The sequence below is a fragment of the Apostichopus japonicus genome, chromosome 18 (genome assembly GCF_037975245.1).
Source record: "Apostichopus japonicus isolate 1M-3 chromosome 18, ASM3797524v1, whole genome shotgun sequence".
Classification (NCBI taxonomy): domain Eukaryota; kingdom Metazoa; phylum Echinodermata; class Holothuroidea; order Aspidochirotida; family Stichopodidae; genus Apostichopus; species Apostichopus japonicus.
The window spans coordinates 2,398,220-2,413,640 of NC_092578.1; the positions used below are offsets into that span (position 1 = coordinate 2,398,220).

The 15,421-nt window shown below is 35.6% G+C and overlaps 2 protein-coding genes across 4 annotated transcripts in view; one reads left to right on the top strand and one right to left on the bottom strand.

Annotated features, from left to right (window-relative positions):
- Window positions 1-15,421, top strand: part of LOC139958665 (SWI/SNF-related matrix-associated actin-dependent regulator of chromatin subfamily D member 1-like) — a 135,248-nt gene that overhangs the window by 70,284 nt on the left and 49,543 nt on the right. The window lies entirely within an intron of this gene.
- The window catches only part of LOC139958664 (steroid 17-alpha-hydroxylase/17,20 lyase-like), a 78,511-nt gene that overhangs the window by 62,076 nt on the left and 1,014 nt on the right, over window positions 1-15,421 (bottom strand). The window lies entirely within an intron of this gene.

A 15,421-nucleotide genomic window follows, 5' to 3' on the forward strand; every position in this document is an offset into this window, starting at 1 on the left:
CAAAAAATTTTCACTTTGAGAAGCATTTGTTGAATGACATGTTCAAAGCAATAGAGAGAAAATAAAAAGTGAACTCTAGTTAACCTATTTGAAATATAAAAAAAAAATAATATCATAACAACCTTGGTTGGTATAAGTGTTTTCCTTGGGAGGTGCAGATGTAATCTAGTTGATGCAAGGTCTCTTTGGCTTGTGAAACATGAAAGGTATCTGGGGTAGTGTATCACACGTGAAGCAGATGGTTCATTAAGTACATTGAGGTGTTGGGTGCAGTGACAGCATTAGCCACCTCATAACCAGCCAAGTGTTATTCTTGAGTTATATATGATGAGGTGACATTGACCTTGTGATTCTGGTCACATTGAGAGTGGGAGGGAGTGGATGCTAAATTATGGAACCTATTTTATCCATTTATCCTGTAAGGAATAAAAAATGGGCTCGTAGCCAAGGAAACACTTGCCCTGTGACTGGTTTTCTGTGCAGATTATAAAAAAAAATCCCTTTTCTTTTCATATGTGAATTATTATAATGGTATTGAGAAGACCTAATTTTTCAAAGACTTTTGAGAGAAGTTCCTTCCTGTCTTAATGGTTTCTTTATAAAGATATGCCTTTGAGATGTTTTGTTTTTTTTCCCTTTTTTTCTGAGTCCGTATAGTAACACAGTGTGACAAGTTTGCTTGCTGTATGAACTGCAGTTTAATTATAAAGAATTGCAGTGGGCTAATTTTCTAGATGTATGGTTTGGAGGCTAGGGGAGGGGGAAGGGGAGGGGGAGGGGGAAGGGGAGGGGGAAGGGATGAGGTAGGAGTGGTACAGAGAGGGATATTCCTAAGTTGATATTGGATCTGCTACTCTCTCTACACTTTGTTTATCTGGCTACCTGTTAGAAGGAAACCTAATATTTCACTGTGTACACTTTATACACTATATTAGGCATTGTTTTATGCTTCTGTTGCCATCACATCTTTCTTCAAAAAACCCACCCCCCCTCCAAACAGCAAGTACAAGAAAATCAAAGACGATTAATAGAAATGGTAAAAATATATGGCTACATTCCCCCCCCCCCCAACCTCGCCCCACATTCAGATTCAGTTGTGGACCTTTCTCACTCTTCATATATCCCTATAGAAATGCCAGTTAAAACTTTGGGATGATTGTTCTTCTTTCTTTTTTGGCTGTATGTTACATTAGTACAAGTTAAAGGCAATACTCTCTTTTCTGTGCCACATTCAAGTCTTTTCTTTTCCCAGGGAACCTTTCATCCATTATCTAAAATAGATCCTCTTTTTGCAAAAGTATAAATAAATCTCTTTTTTTTGTAACAATAACCTTCAAAATGATATATCTGCTTACAAACCATTTTTGACAAGATAGTAAATTCAGTAAGTGGGGAGAAAGATTTATTGATAGTATATGTACCAAGGCATAGATCAGGAAAACATCATCAATGTGACTCTATGATCTACTAAGTTCTGCTATAGCCTGTACTACTGACCCATTAGTCTATACTAGGAGATGTCTTCATCCATTTATCTCATGGCCTCTTTATCAGTTCTTGGGGGGGGGGGGGGGTCAATGTGAGCTGAAAATAACTAGATCTACTAGCAAGGAAGGATACATGAAGAGGAGGCAAGGATTATAGCTGGCCAGCTGTTTGCAGAAAATGGGTCAGTTTGGGCTCCTCCTGTCCTTGAAGGGTTCCAATCAATAAGCAGCTGGGTTCTGTTTGATCATTCCTGCTATATATAAGTGTACTTGAATTCAAAAAATAATATTTAGAATGTTGTTTTAATGGGTCAAAACATAGATAAAGGATGAGTCCAGATTCAAGAAAATAATATCTTTTGAACAATTGGTTTATTGAACCATAGTAAAAATGGTCACCCTAGTCAAACACAAGTGACATACATGTGTGTGCTCAGTCCCAAGTTTGACATAGTCTACTGGGCCTAGGTATCATCTGAGCTGTGTTTTATGGTTTGACGAATTAGACCGACATTTGGTTTTTGAAAAGTAATGGACTGATAGAATAATTGTTTCAATATGTATGGTGACACTCATGCTGCTATCTGTTCTGTGCTGTCTCGGTTAATTCTGCAGATAGGGCTATATGTAGATGAAAATATGACTGGATGCAGTCTTGAGGCACACTAAGACACAATAACACAGCATGAAAGATAATTTAGATTTTAAGTCTAGAGTAGAAACATAGGATTTATTCTCTCACTGTCAAAAAGAACCATCTTTAACTTCTCAGCTTTGTTTAAAATGAGGTTTTATGAAGTACGTTGATGTTTGTAGTGAAAACTAATGGACTTTGTAGAGTAGTTTTATCATGTAGCTATATCCAACTATATATTTTTGAGTGCATGGGCAGAACTGTTACCATGGCAACACAAGCAGCTGATAGTACAAAGTATCAATATATCCCTAAAGAATACTAAATAAATACTAAGTGAATTATTGATTAATAATTTGTTAAGTAGTTAAGTTTTAATTAGTCGATGGTGACAACAAAAGGATAGATGCGATAGCAAGAATATGTATCTTTAACCTGTCTGAGGCAGTCTGTGTTCACTATTCCAGTGAAACCAATGAAATAATTTCAGTGAAAATTTCATTAAAAAGCAAACAAATTTAAGCAAGATATTGTTTGTTCTGTAGACCTGGCACAAAGCAATTCTCAGTTCATACACAACTTGAAAGAAACCATTCTTCCATCCTCTTGTTTTAATCTCAAAAATAACTTAAAATACCACTTAAGATTAACATTCCATCTGCATGTGAGAACAAAACCCCTATAAAATCCACCCTTATTTGTAACCAAAGATATTTGCTATTCCAAAAGCAACTCTCTGCTTTAACCTATGATTCTGTTTATATGCATATCATAATGTCTTCTTGCTCATTAGCAATTACCAATCAAAATATACCCCACTGACCCAGTGACCTCTTCGATCAGGTCCTAGTCTAGGCAGAAAGAATATTGGGGTGGCTGTGGTCTCTTTTCCTTAACAGTTGACATTGGCAAACTGCTTTTAATGTCACCACATGTTTGTGAACAAAATCTCAATGAACAATTCTTTTCAATTCTTTCTTTTCATTGTTTTTCCTTTGTTTGTATGTTTGTTTATTTGTAGCTCTTCTCAGATATTACTCAAGGTTGTCATTGTCTTAGCTGTTCTTTGTACCTCTCTCATTGTTACCGTGGTGATCTTGTCACCAGCCCAGGGAGCACATAGGGAGTAAACCACTCTCTTAGGAGAGCAGTTTCCTGTTCCAGTTAGTTTTCCTTTTAGCCTTGATTAGTCCTGACAGGTTAGCTTGAACTTACGCAAAAGTGACCTGGTTTTCTCTCCTTATGTTCTGCTCATATCAATACAGCTGGCATGTTACCTCCCAACTTGACTAGGTGGAGGAGGCAATACCCATCTGTGATGTGACCTGTCCTACTTTTTTATCTTGACACCCATGTGTAACGAGATGGTGCAAGCCATTCCTTATTAATGGTCACTCTCACCCCTCTGTAGGGCTAATTCCCTGGGCAGAGGAATGTTAGGAGATGGTATAGAGTTACCCTTTAACAACTGGAATCCTGAAACAGACCTATTAGCAGAGGAGATTTAGGATCAAACAAACTTAGTTGGTATCATCCATTTTCCAGTGACTTTCTGTTATGAAATTTCAATCTGAGCTTGCTGCAGTGGAAGGTCAAAGCCCCGCAACCCAGCAAGGGTTCGCACAAGCTAGTCAAAAAGAGTTTATCAACAAAAAAAAAATGCATCATGTTTCTGGAAAGTGTGAGACAGATGTCGTCGAAATGATTATTATTAAGATGACTCTGAACATGGGAAGACTATACAGTATAAGATTCGAGAGCATAATCTCAATTTATGACAATATTGGTCATCTGCGCTGGGTGCAAACCGACCCTACAAACCCCATTCACCAGGAAATCGAAAGAATGTTTGGATTATTTAAGCCAATTATAAGCATCGGAAAAGTATGCCAGGTCACATGCTTTGTCTATGGTATTCCAATTTGGGTGACGAAAATAGGTTGTATTTTTGGGAGCTTTTTGGCCAAATTTCATTCGTTTTCTCTTCTTTTTTACCTGCAGTAGATCCAGTGGAAATGGTTATTAAACACACATACATTTAGCCAACATACAGGAGTTAATACAGGTTTAAGTTTAGGATGTAGCTGAGGTTAAGAATATTAGTTTTGCTCCCTTGACCAAAGGAAAAAGGAGGGTAGGGGGGGGGGGGTTGAACGGATGGAGGCAGTTTTGGGATGGAGCTGACACTGCTCTTTGAACAAATTTTCATGAACTTTAAGAATATTATTACTAGCGTTATTTTAATCTACGTCCATGGTCATGTTTTCCCTTCTATACTGATTAAGAGAGGGGCAGTTGGGGAGGGATAGGGGTGTATTTGGATCAGTTCTGGAAATTGATTACAAACCAAAAAAAGACTTTCCTTGGTTATCACAGAGAATGGAGACATCTTTGAGTTATTGTTATGATAACAAAATGGAAGATTCTACTGTAGGCAAGTCAGCTCTACAAGTTGAGCCAAATCCTTTTGATAATTTACCTCTGTAGGTTACCATTGTGGATTTTTTATACTCAAAGTTTTGCAGTCACTTTGAAAATCAATTCTCACTCTGTCATGCTATACAGAAACAATTTGCTTTTACGTGACTTTGATGCCAAAACAAAGAAGAAGTTCTCCGATGACCTATAAATTGACAGAAATTTGCAGTGTTTCAAAATGTTTACCTCTAATTTATGGATAGCATATTATTAGTAAGTAAGTCTAAGTGGCCCACAGACGAACCCAGTCTGCAGGCTGTTGATTCATACACTGTAAAGGTTTTTGCCCTAGTTTTGGTTGACTCTTGAGACTTTGGAGTATCCAATAGGACACGCCTAGTCGTAAGTTATACCCCTAGCGAGGGAGAAGGACTATGCCGCTCCTAATCACAATCAGGTCATTCCTTCTGTCATCGCCACCCACCGCACACCACCGGCTCATGTCCGCTCTCTTCGTAGGTAAGCTTGCATCAGTTGCTTTTTAAAAGGATTTGTTTTTAACATGGCGATTTTTTTAATCGACATCCTTGGTTACATCGTCTAAAATAGCCCTCTTTTTGTGGGGGGGGCTTTTGCATCAAATTAAATGAACACTTTTATCGGCACGTATCAAAGTTTGATAGAAACCTTAGCAAAATTTCTTCCTCTGTTGATCTTTCGGCTAACGAGAAGCGTTGTTTCCTAAGGTTTGCTTGCAAACACCTGTCATTAGCAATAAGAATTTAGTTTTAGATCTGTTTAATTGTTTGTGATGGGTGTACCATGGTTACGTTTCTCATTAGATGTTACTACAAGGACTCAAACCTACCTCATTTCCACAAGTTTTCTTTCGACTTTGTAAAAAAAACTTTGCTATTTTACAGTTTTCTAGCCTCGGAAGTGTCCTTGACTCTTGTGTTGATAGTTAAGCTGATCAACTGCGAACTCCACTGCTCATTCTGACTAGTTTGGTCAATATGCCAGAAGGGTATTTCTCCGCACAAAAGAGTTTTCAAAACTGGTACAGGCTGTTTGTGTATGCTATTGTGCGACTTGTTTATCTGTTATTACAATGGTGCCAGGATTTTCTTTGTGATAATGTAAGTTTTTTTAGGTCGTTTGGCATAGATTATAAATTAAAAAGGGTTAAAAAAAAAAAAAACCTTTAATATGAGAAGTTTATAGCGATGGAATAAAAAAAGAATAAAAAATTCACGAGATATTACTCACGGCACACTTAAATTGTTTGAGGAACTGACAAACCCATAGGACTGTTAAAACTGTTTTGACTCGTTAAGGTAAAAAGGACAAGTTTGGGTTATTCAAAGGTAATTTATTTACGCTCTAATATCTCTTTTAACAGTTAACAAAGTCGAAGCACAAAAGCAAGAAATACCATTACACAACCTTGATTTTTTTAGAATTTTATTTTTTCCTTCTCTCTTTTTTGACTTAATTTTATGATAATATTACCAAGAAACTCACAACCCGCAAAACTGAGTAGCTAAACCTTGATATAAGGTCATGATCAATGCGCTGCAGGTTACATCGGTGATGGAAGCTCTGCCAAATTTGTGTATTTGTTTACCAATGTTACTCCCTCGAATCTTTCTTCATCAACACCCACCCGCCTCACAAAGTCATCATGTTCAATTGCAAACATTGTCAGGTTATAACAATAAACTACAATAGCAACAAACTTCATAAGGGGGAGGGGATAGGGGAGGGGAATTGGGGAGGGGATTGGGGAGGGGGAAGTGGGGGAAGGGAGCCTGCATAAACTGGTTTATCATGTCTATGAGAGGATGAGAATGTAGGACTGTGTACATAACTAGCCCTGGAGTAATCACACTTACAGCAGCCAGTTTAGTTCAATTTGATATACATTTTTTAATTGTGATTCACTAGTTTTTTTGGGGTAATATATCAGCAAGGAGGTAATTTATAAGAGCAGCTTTTTAAATTGAATTTAATATAATCTATAATTATCATATTAATTTCGAAATTTGAAATTTTGGGTCTCTCAGTCCATATCAAATCAAGCCCTTTGATTATATGATTTTGTTTACCCATTGTTGAGATTGCATCAAATTATGAATTGAATCTTTCTTGTTTGGTTTCACCTTGAAAGGAAAGTTAAATGGAATAAGTGTCTGTTTGGTAGATATATTTAAAATGTAAGCAAGTTAATGCATAAACAATAAAACACCAACTAATATTCAAATTTGAACAGGTAATGATAGACAAAGATCTCATTTCTATAGCCCTTATTCCCTGTCCTATTTGCATTTTAATTAACCAATTAGAAAGCCTCGTAGTCATTTCCATTCAGGCATGATAATTTTGTTGAAATGCAATTTTCGAATTTGAAAAGATTTCTCATCAAAGAAGGTTGTTTCCATTCACTCTTTATTACTATTTTACTTTGACGTGTTTATTTAAACTATTGTGTTCATTGTTGATTTGTTATTTTAGGGTCGGTATATATTTCATTCAGTCTTTAGAAAACTGTGAGTTCCTTTCTTTAAAATTGATTGGATAAGAGCCTGCTTTTTGTGGCAAGGTAAACCTTTGTCATGTTATGGCCTCAATACATTGAAATACTATGTACAGCATTGACACCATATTTGGCTGGGATTGTATTCTTATAGTACATGTGTACTTGTTTTTCTTTTTATTGCTTAGCTCTAACAGTACAGACCCTTTGTTTATTTTATTATTCTTGATTTTTGTTTGTTTATATGGAGCATATATATGTGTACAATACTTTATCAGTGAACCAATTTTTATGACCCATTTTCAAGGGAAACGACCTCATAGACTACGTCCCTATAGCATTCAACATGGGAAAGTCATGATCCTTTTTAGGGTCACAAAGAAAAAAAAAAAGAAGACAAACTTGGGAAGGTAGCCAACAAATCTGAAAGAAAGAAGATCGTAACTGATAATATTTGTGGGAAAATGTGGGAAACTTTGAACATAAATTAACTCCAAAGGTTGCATAATTATATAACACAATTTCGCATCTCAGCACCCATAATCAGGTTAAAATGTCTCAAAGGAGATGGGCCCTGATGGACCTCCCCCCATAGGTCCCTTCCTCAGGGCCATGACACCCGCCACTCGAGGGGTCACAAAGACCGATATAGTGAAGGTGAGAAAGAGGATCATCAATCAACAAAGTCTGAAAACAAAAGATCCACATAATGCTAGATAGGATCACTCTTTATCAACCTTTTTTGCATATAAAGTGAACACTTTCCAGTCATCAAATGTTTGAGTTTTTATTTTATGTTTTATTTTTTTTCATGTCATTTTCAAGCTTGAAAACCATAGACAGATTTGACAATCATTTGACCATCGTTGAAAAAGTGAAAAAGAAATCAGATAAGCACCTTCTGTAGGGGTGGTCCCCTAGGTCAAGATAATTCTAGACAAGATATACTTAATTCCTGGTTTCAGGCTGAACCATAAGATTTAACAAGGGAGTTGGAGGAGCCGAAACATATGGTGGCCCATTTTAGCTCTATAATTAGGTACGGGGGCAATGACTGTTATAATGTAGGTTATCGCACAGTACAAATTGATATACTGTAGTATCAGTCCAAAGGGTTTTAAAAGTTTTGGCAAGATGCATAATTTGTGACAATTTATGCAAAACAGTCATTTTGCCTAGATCAATGTGGATATCATCTGTGGAATCCGGTCCTCTCCACCTCCCCCCAGCTCTTATGCACTCAGTTTCCAATTATTCAGTCACATATAACTACTTGCCAATAACTGCTCTTTCACCTATGTACACATTGAATGATTGTTTTATTACTATGAGTAAACTGAGTCGATCTTATAGTTATGTGCCCATCCCAGTAACCCAGACCCCCACCCTTACCTTATCTTGCCTCAATATACACCCCCACCTACCACACAGTTCCCATCAAGTCAAGTAATGTATGGTGTGTTTTATTGACCTATTTTATTATATTTGCAGTTTAATATTTTTTTCATAGAAATTTTGAAATTCACAGAAGCCAAGAGCATGAATATCATGCAGAGCTCTTTGTAAAGTGAGTGGCATATTCTATTGTGGTGGTCAACGTTTTGTGAACCTCATATATAACCTGTTCTAGATGGAATTTATTATCTGATTTTTAATTTGATACCACCTGGTTCCCTTTTATTTTAATTGTTTGTTTGTTATTTCAAGGGCGGCAAAATCTCTTTTAAGTGCTTAATTGGAATACTCCTGATTCTATTATTGTTAATTATTAGTAATAACAACAGATTTTGTTTTATATTATAGGTGTTATGAAAATATAAAAAAATGGTTGTGTTATCGACTGTATTAGGCATTAACTACGACCTTCACTGCACCCCCATCAGACCACTAACGAAAAATTTGAAATACTTGAAGTAGAGACCTTGACAAAGTCTTTGCAATCCTTATGAGAACGTAGAACTGTTCCCCTTTGACATTTAACCCTAAGTGTACTATAACGATTACCTCAACTGCAATATTTTGACGTTCTGGGACTGACATTTTCTACTCTTACTTCCTCCAGAAGAAGTAGACTAAGTTTTAATTTGAAATGCTCTGCTTCTGTTCTGTTCATCAACCTTCCACCTCTTCCTTCTCTATTCCCCCCCCCCCCCGCCCCCTATCCTTCCCTCCAATTTGTTATCCGATCTAAGGGGAAGAATTACAATATTTCCTAGCCCCTTTTTAATCATGAAGTGTTTGACCCTATTGATATCCTAAAAGTTTGCCTCTGGTGAATTACAGTGCATTTGTTCCTTTGATTTTAACACTTTGATTATAAGTTAAATGTGAAAAGGTTTTAGCACTCCATAATATTTGACGTAAAGGTTCACAAGTTCATTGAGAGACAGACAGACAGAAAAAAAGGTACTCATGGAATAATGAGTGGTAGGATTGTTCTCCCTCTGTAGCTAGGGGAATTACAAATATTTAGAGAACTTTTGAATGACATGGGAAAGTTAAAAGGTATTGACTATGATAGTTTTATAAAGTTCTTTGTAAACTTTGTGAGGAAATGTTCAAGCACTTTCATGAAAATTCAAATAACTTTGCTTGAAGGTCACATCCTCCCAGCCCCCCCCCCAAAAAAAACACATATAAAACAGATAAACCCTCTGCTTGTATGTGAATGAGCTTGATGTAAATAAACCACACCCCCCCCCCCAAAAAAAAAAAAATACTAGCACATTTTTTGTAAATTTATGGATGTTTGGAAAGTTTTAAAATGAATAACAGAAACATCAGATATTTCAAAAAGTTAATGACCTGAATTGAACTGCAGAGAAGATAATTAATTATTAATGAAAGCAGAGGTTTCTCCTAATTTAATACCATTAGATTTTATCTGTACTTTCAGTTTGTAGTAATGTCTACATTAATTTGTGATGATATTTAACACCTCAGGGTTGATAAGAGATGGTGACCTTTAAAAGTTGAGCATTTTGTATCGACTCAGCAGTCGACAGCTCGTTATATATTTAAACCTGCTGTGGATGCATTCCGAAACGATGACAAATTTATAATTAATATTTGAATCAGTGCTGTTTAACTTGGCTGTTTTATTGCTAAATAAACAAAAGACTTGGGTGACCAGATATTCAGACCAGAATGGAAATATTGATTATATCGGTTTAATTGTATGCAGCTTTCATCTAATGCAATGTTATTTTGATCAGTGCATTGTACCATATGGTTTGGTCAAATTGCTTCAGATAATTGGTGAGTCAATTAGATGTACATACTTCAATGCTTAATCATTTCAGTAAATTAACATTAAATGAACAACTTAATTAATGATCTTGTTTTATTATAAGTGCTTCATTGCCCTGACACACATCTCTAGTACGAATCAAATATGCAAATATGGCATTTCTGTCATATTCTTTTCTTCACACCCCCCCCTACCCACCCCCTTTGTTACTTAAATGGAAAGGCTGACTTTAGTCAAGATAAGGAAATGCATTGTTGTGCAATTTTAACTTTGATTAGAATCACTAATTTACCAGAGCTAATGCACAAAGTGGCTTTGAAGGTGAAAAGTCTCATATGGGTGGACACTTCTGATCGTAGTAGGACCTCAGGGGGGTCTGTTCTTCTCATTTCCTGTCATGATTTGAGGCAGCCCTTGAGGCATTCTATTTATGTAGTTGATTCCCAGACAATATTAGGGTACCTTTATCAATCATAATAGGTGCTAGACTTTGTTCCTGAAGAGAGATAAAATAATGTTAATAAAAAAAAAATTAAAAAGGGGGAAAAAACAAAAATGGGCCAATGTTTGAATTGAGTCTTTATGCGCACGCACGGTGCTCATAAAGTAGGTCAAGAAGTGCACAATAGTTTGTTATTTTATGGACGGTCGCTTATCTAACACAGCAGGGGAAGGCTTTTTATTATTTATTTATTCTAAGTTTTTTTATATATATTTTTTTGCAGTTTATTTAGAAGTTCTATAGTTTCTTTTATGTATTCTTGTCCTTGACTTTATAACTACTTATCTATATCTCTCGCCCCACTTGTGATTTTATTGTATAGCTACAAAAATGAATATTTGTGTTAAGTCAATGTTTAGCCAGATTCCTAACACGCCTCTCATCTTTTGTTGTCGGAAATATTTAGGCCACTCGTACGTTGCTTTCCTTTTAACAGCAGCCAGAAACCAGGTCCTCTTATAAACATCAAACAACAAACTTATCTCAGATTGTTCATTACAGACAAACTTAACTGTTGACTTGGCCTACTTCAAATCTGGGTCAACCAGGGTTTGCTGTACCAATGTTCAAAGAGTGGGTGGGTGGGTGGTGGGTGAGTGGTCGAGTGGGAGGGGGGAGATGGGGGCTGGAATGAGGGAGGAAAGAGAGGTATGGAAACGGTAGATAAGATCTTAAGTTATTGAGTAATTCAACTTTAAAAATAGGTCTCAAACTTTATACGAAAGGACATAAGGCTGTACTCATTTTTTAAAAATTTCAAAGTATGTGTGACATTTGTAAACTTTTTCACGGTGTTCACCATGTTACATGGTTTTGGATAGTTTTAACTTTTTAGAAGTCGTAAATCTCTACTAAACCGTGTCAAACAGTACTTAACCGAGTAATAAAGAGTTACACATCCATGTCGTAATTATTTGTTAATTGAATAGAATTATTTGATAAATGTCATCAAAGTAATACTAAATTACAGTTACTAGAGGAATTAGTAAGAGTATACCATATAATAACATCAAGCCACAGTGTTACATAAATGGTATAAGAAGGGCATCATGAACACATGATGAAAATAGGTGAATGAACTTCCTTCACCTCAATGTCATTCACGAAGATCACAAAATGTCAGGAGCTGGCTTTTGTTTTGAAACCGCTGCAACGTCCATCTGAAATAAATTTTTACTCAACCAGGGACATTCATTTCATAATCCTGTGAAACATTTTCACTTCGAAGTAGAGGGACAAAAAAGAAAAGTTTTCCATTGATAAGAAGGATGTTTTTTTGTTGGGGGGGGGGTTGGGGGGATGAGATGGAAGGAAATATAAAACAAGTTGACAAAATTTGATACAAAGGAAGATAAAAAGGAAGTAAAGAAGGTTGTAACAACTGAGATATCAAAATAATTTCCAGTATGTCTGGATTCATGATGACAAAGTTTTGATTTACATATTTAAAAGCAGAAATTTGGAGACCTTCAATAGCCATTTATATTACCAAAGAGGTGGTTTTAACAGAAAAAAGACCATTAGCTGCAGTAGATGTTGAAGAAAAAGCAATGCAGCTTCATTTGTCTGTGCACAGCGATTTTGTGTTGCTCTAATGTCGAGATTTATTTTCTAAATTATTCCTTGATATATATCCAGATGATTTGATTGGTTTTTGCTTGCTATCAGTTTTCAGCTGAAATGTGATTCAATCTTCTGTAAGTCATTCCCAAAAAAGCAACTTATCGTCCAATGTCATGTCCTTGTGATTTACACGATATTTTGTTTACTCTAGCCTATCATATGTGACTGAGAACAAACCACATGATTCCTTAATGTTAGCCACCTTGGCGTGTGTTTGCCCACACGAAAGTGTTGTTGACGAAATGGTAGTATTGGAAGGGAAACATAATCTAAACTTACATTCCCAAACAACTGTTTTGTAGTTTGAACAGTTTGGGGGTGCTATTGTACATAATTTTCATATTTTCATTATTGGAAACATGCATACTCTTCACATTAATTCCTTTTGACAAATTTATTCCTGTTTAACTCCAACAACATAAAATTTTGAAAGTTCTGCAAGAGCTCCTACCATTGCATGAAAGGGAAAATGTAAGAGGGATTGGGACAAGCAGAACCTCAGTGAAAGGTGAAACTTTTAAGGATCCCAAATTCTATTTAATGGACCTGGAATGGTTGAAATATATGCGGGGAAAAGTAGTTAAAAAGACTTCTGGAAGTAGATATCTGCCAGGTTCTCCTCTTGCCATTGAGGCATTAATTGTCCAGGGTTAATTTAATCTGAATTATTAAAATCATAATTTAGTCTAAGTTACTAAAAATTACTAAAATTGGCCGGCAAATACCATTCTCTGATCAGAAAAATTTATGTTTTTTTTTATCCTTTTTTTTCATAACACAGCTTTTATAGGACATAAATATGTTATGTAAATTGCAAAAGTGGGACTATCAAGATGTCTTGCAAATGCTTGGCTTCGATTGGACTTTATATTTATTTGAATAGCCTACTTTCGTGCCGAGTCTAAAACAGCTATGGGATGCCGAAAGGGACAAAGTACCAGCTTTAGCTCATGTCACTATTAGTGCCCTGTCATGCCTTATAGGATATATCCATGATGTTGATGCTTATGATTTTGATCATTATGCAGCTCATGAACATGTACGTTTTCTTGCTGTGGAAAGACATTTTCATGACGTGAAATGTAGCACTTTATAAACTTGATAAATTTCAGAGCATGTTCCAGTTTTGGTGTGTACCAAATATGTCAGGAAAGATATGTTCATGTTATAAGTTCATAGATCTAACATGTAGTTCATGCTGCCATCATCTATGTACATGACAATTTATAGCAGCGACATTAATGTTTACATCTGCTACAGTTACATTATGAATATTCATGAAGAACCCTCTGGAACCATCATAACAATCGTCATCTTTTTGTGAGACTTTTGGTTTTCTGGAAACAGTAAGTAAAGCTAGTCAACTATGTATGATATCTTACACCAAATATTGAAATTATGCAACCCACTAATTTTGACAGTCAATGGTGTGTTATTGTAAATTTGTAAAAACAAGTACTTGATTGCTTTATCATTATTGCAACAATGTACATAAAGACAACAACCTGATTTAAGATGAAAGATGGAGAGATAATGTGGGTTTAATTTCAGTAATTTGTCACTGTTGTCAACTGAAAGCTGTTTGGTCCTTGTTGACTAAACAGATGCAAAGTCTGGGATAATGCTCCACAAATCCTATTCCCTTTCTGCTCTCCTTCAAATTTAAATTTAAATAACCTTCTACCATTCAACTCCTTTTCTTGAGTTTGTCCAAGACTATTGGATTTTGTCTTTTGAAATTCAAACAGATCTGTTCCTAACATTAAGTAGTTGTAATTAATTATAACTTGGTAGATGTCTTATGTATGGTCAACTACAATGGTACATATGATATGAAGGATATTATCTCGGGATAAAATAACTTGTGAAAGGTTTGAAGTGAAAAAAAATCAATATTTAAATGACAAGGTATCCTCAAACAGGGAGGATACACACAACAAAAACCCAAGATTATTGAGCGACAGTGCCAAGGTTAGCATGAATGGATACTGTAATAAATTGGTCATGATTTCATCTCTGGTCAAAATAACCAGCCCCTGCCCCTGAACACGATTTGAATGCATTTATAGAAACTCAAGGTGGAGAGGAGTGAAAAATAAAAGTTAAGAAAGTTGGGAATTTTGTGTACTTTTCCTTCTCCAAGTGGTTCACAGCATATATTTATCAATGAAAGTTATTAGCCACCCTTTATATTTCATTGCATTTTCACTTGTCAAACAAAACTCAAAACGACAACAATTGTTCACAGCAAAAGCACAAAATGTTCATAATTTACCCTGTCCCCTCCCCCTTTCTGTGGTTATTTGGAAAATTCATGTTTTATCACATTTCAATAATTATCCTTTTACCACTCTCCTATTTCATTTAGTACATAGTTTGTAACTGAATGTACCCTGTGAAATGTGAATGAATAACCTTGGTATAATTTTTGTCATGTTTTATAAAAAACATGAAGCCCATTATTATATTTAAACCTTGATAATAAAACCACAAGGAGGAATATGAAGGCAGAATATCCTAGATGTTACTTGTGCTTTGGGTGATGCCATAGGCCATTAATTAAAGAGGTAGGGAATCAAGATTTTATCTACAAATGTTCAATCCTGTACCAAACTTCCCGTTCCTGGTACCAAACATTTCAATGGACAGTCTTTTCACTGCCACTTCCTCTTGAACAAACTCATGATACCATTAATGTTTAGTTACAAGTTTCTCAACATCTATAAATAGTAAACAAATTTAAGTTGTTGATAAATTTGTTATCCTTTGATATTTCATATTATCATTCTTCTTATCTTTTCCAATGATTTAGAAAGTTTTGACTTGTTCCATATTTGTCCATAAATGCATCAACCATTGAATCGCCATTTACAGAAATGAAATGTTAGGCAACCCAGGAGAAAGAGAAGAAACTCTGATAATTCCAATTGTTCCGTTAGTTTAATTTTCAAAAGTTTACTTCTTTTATTTC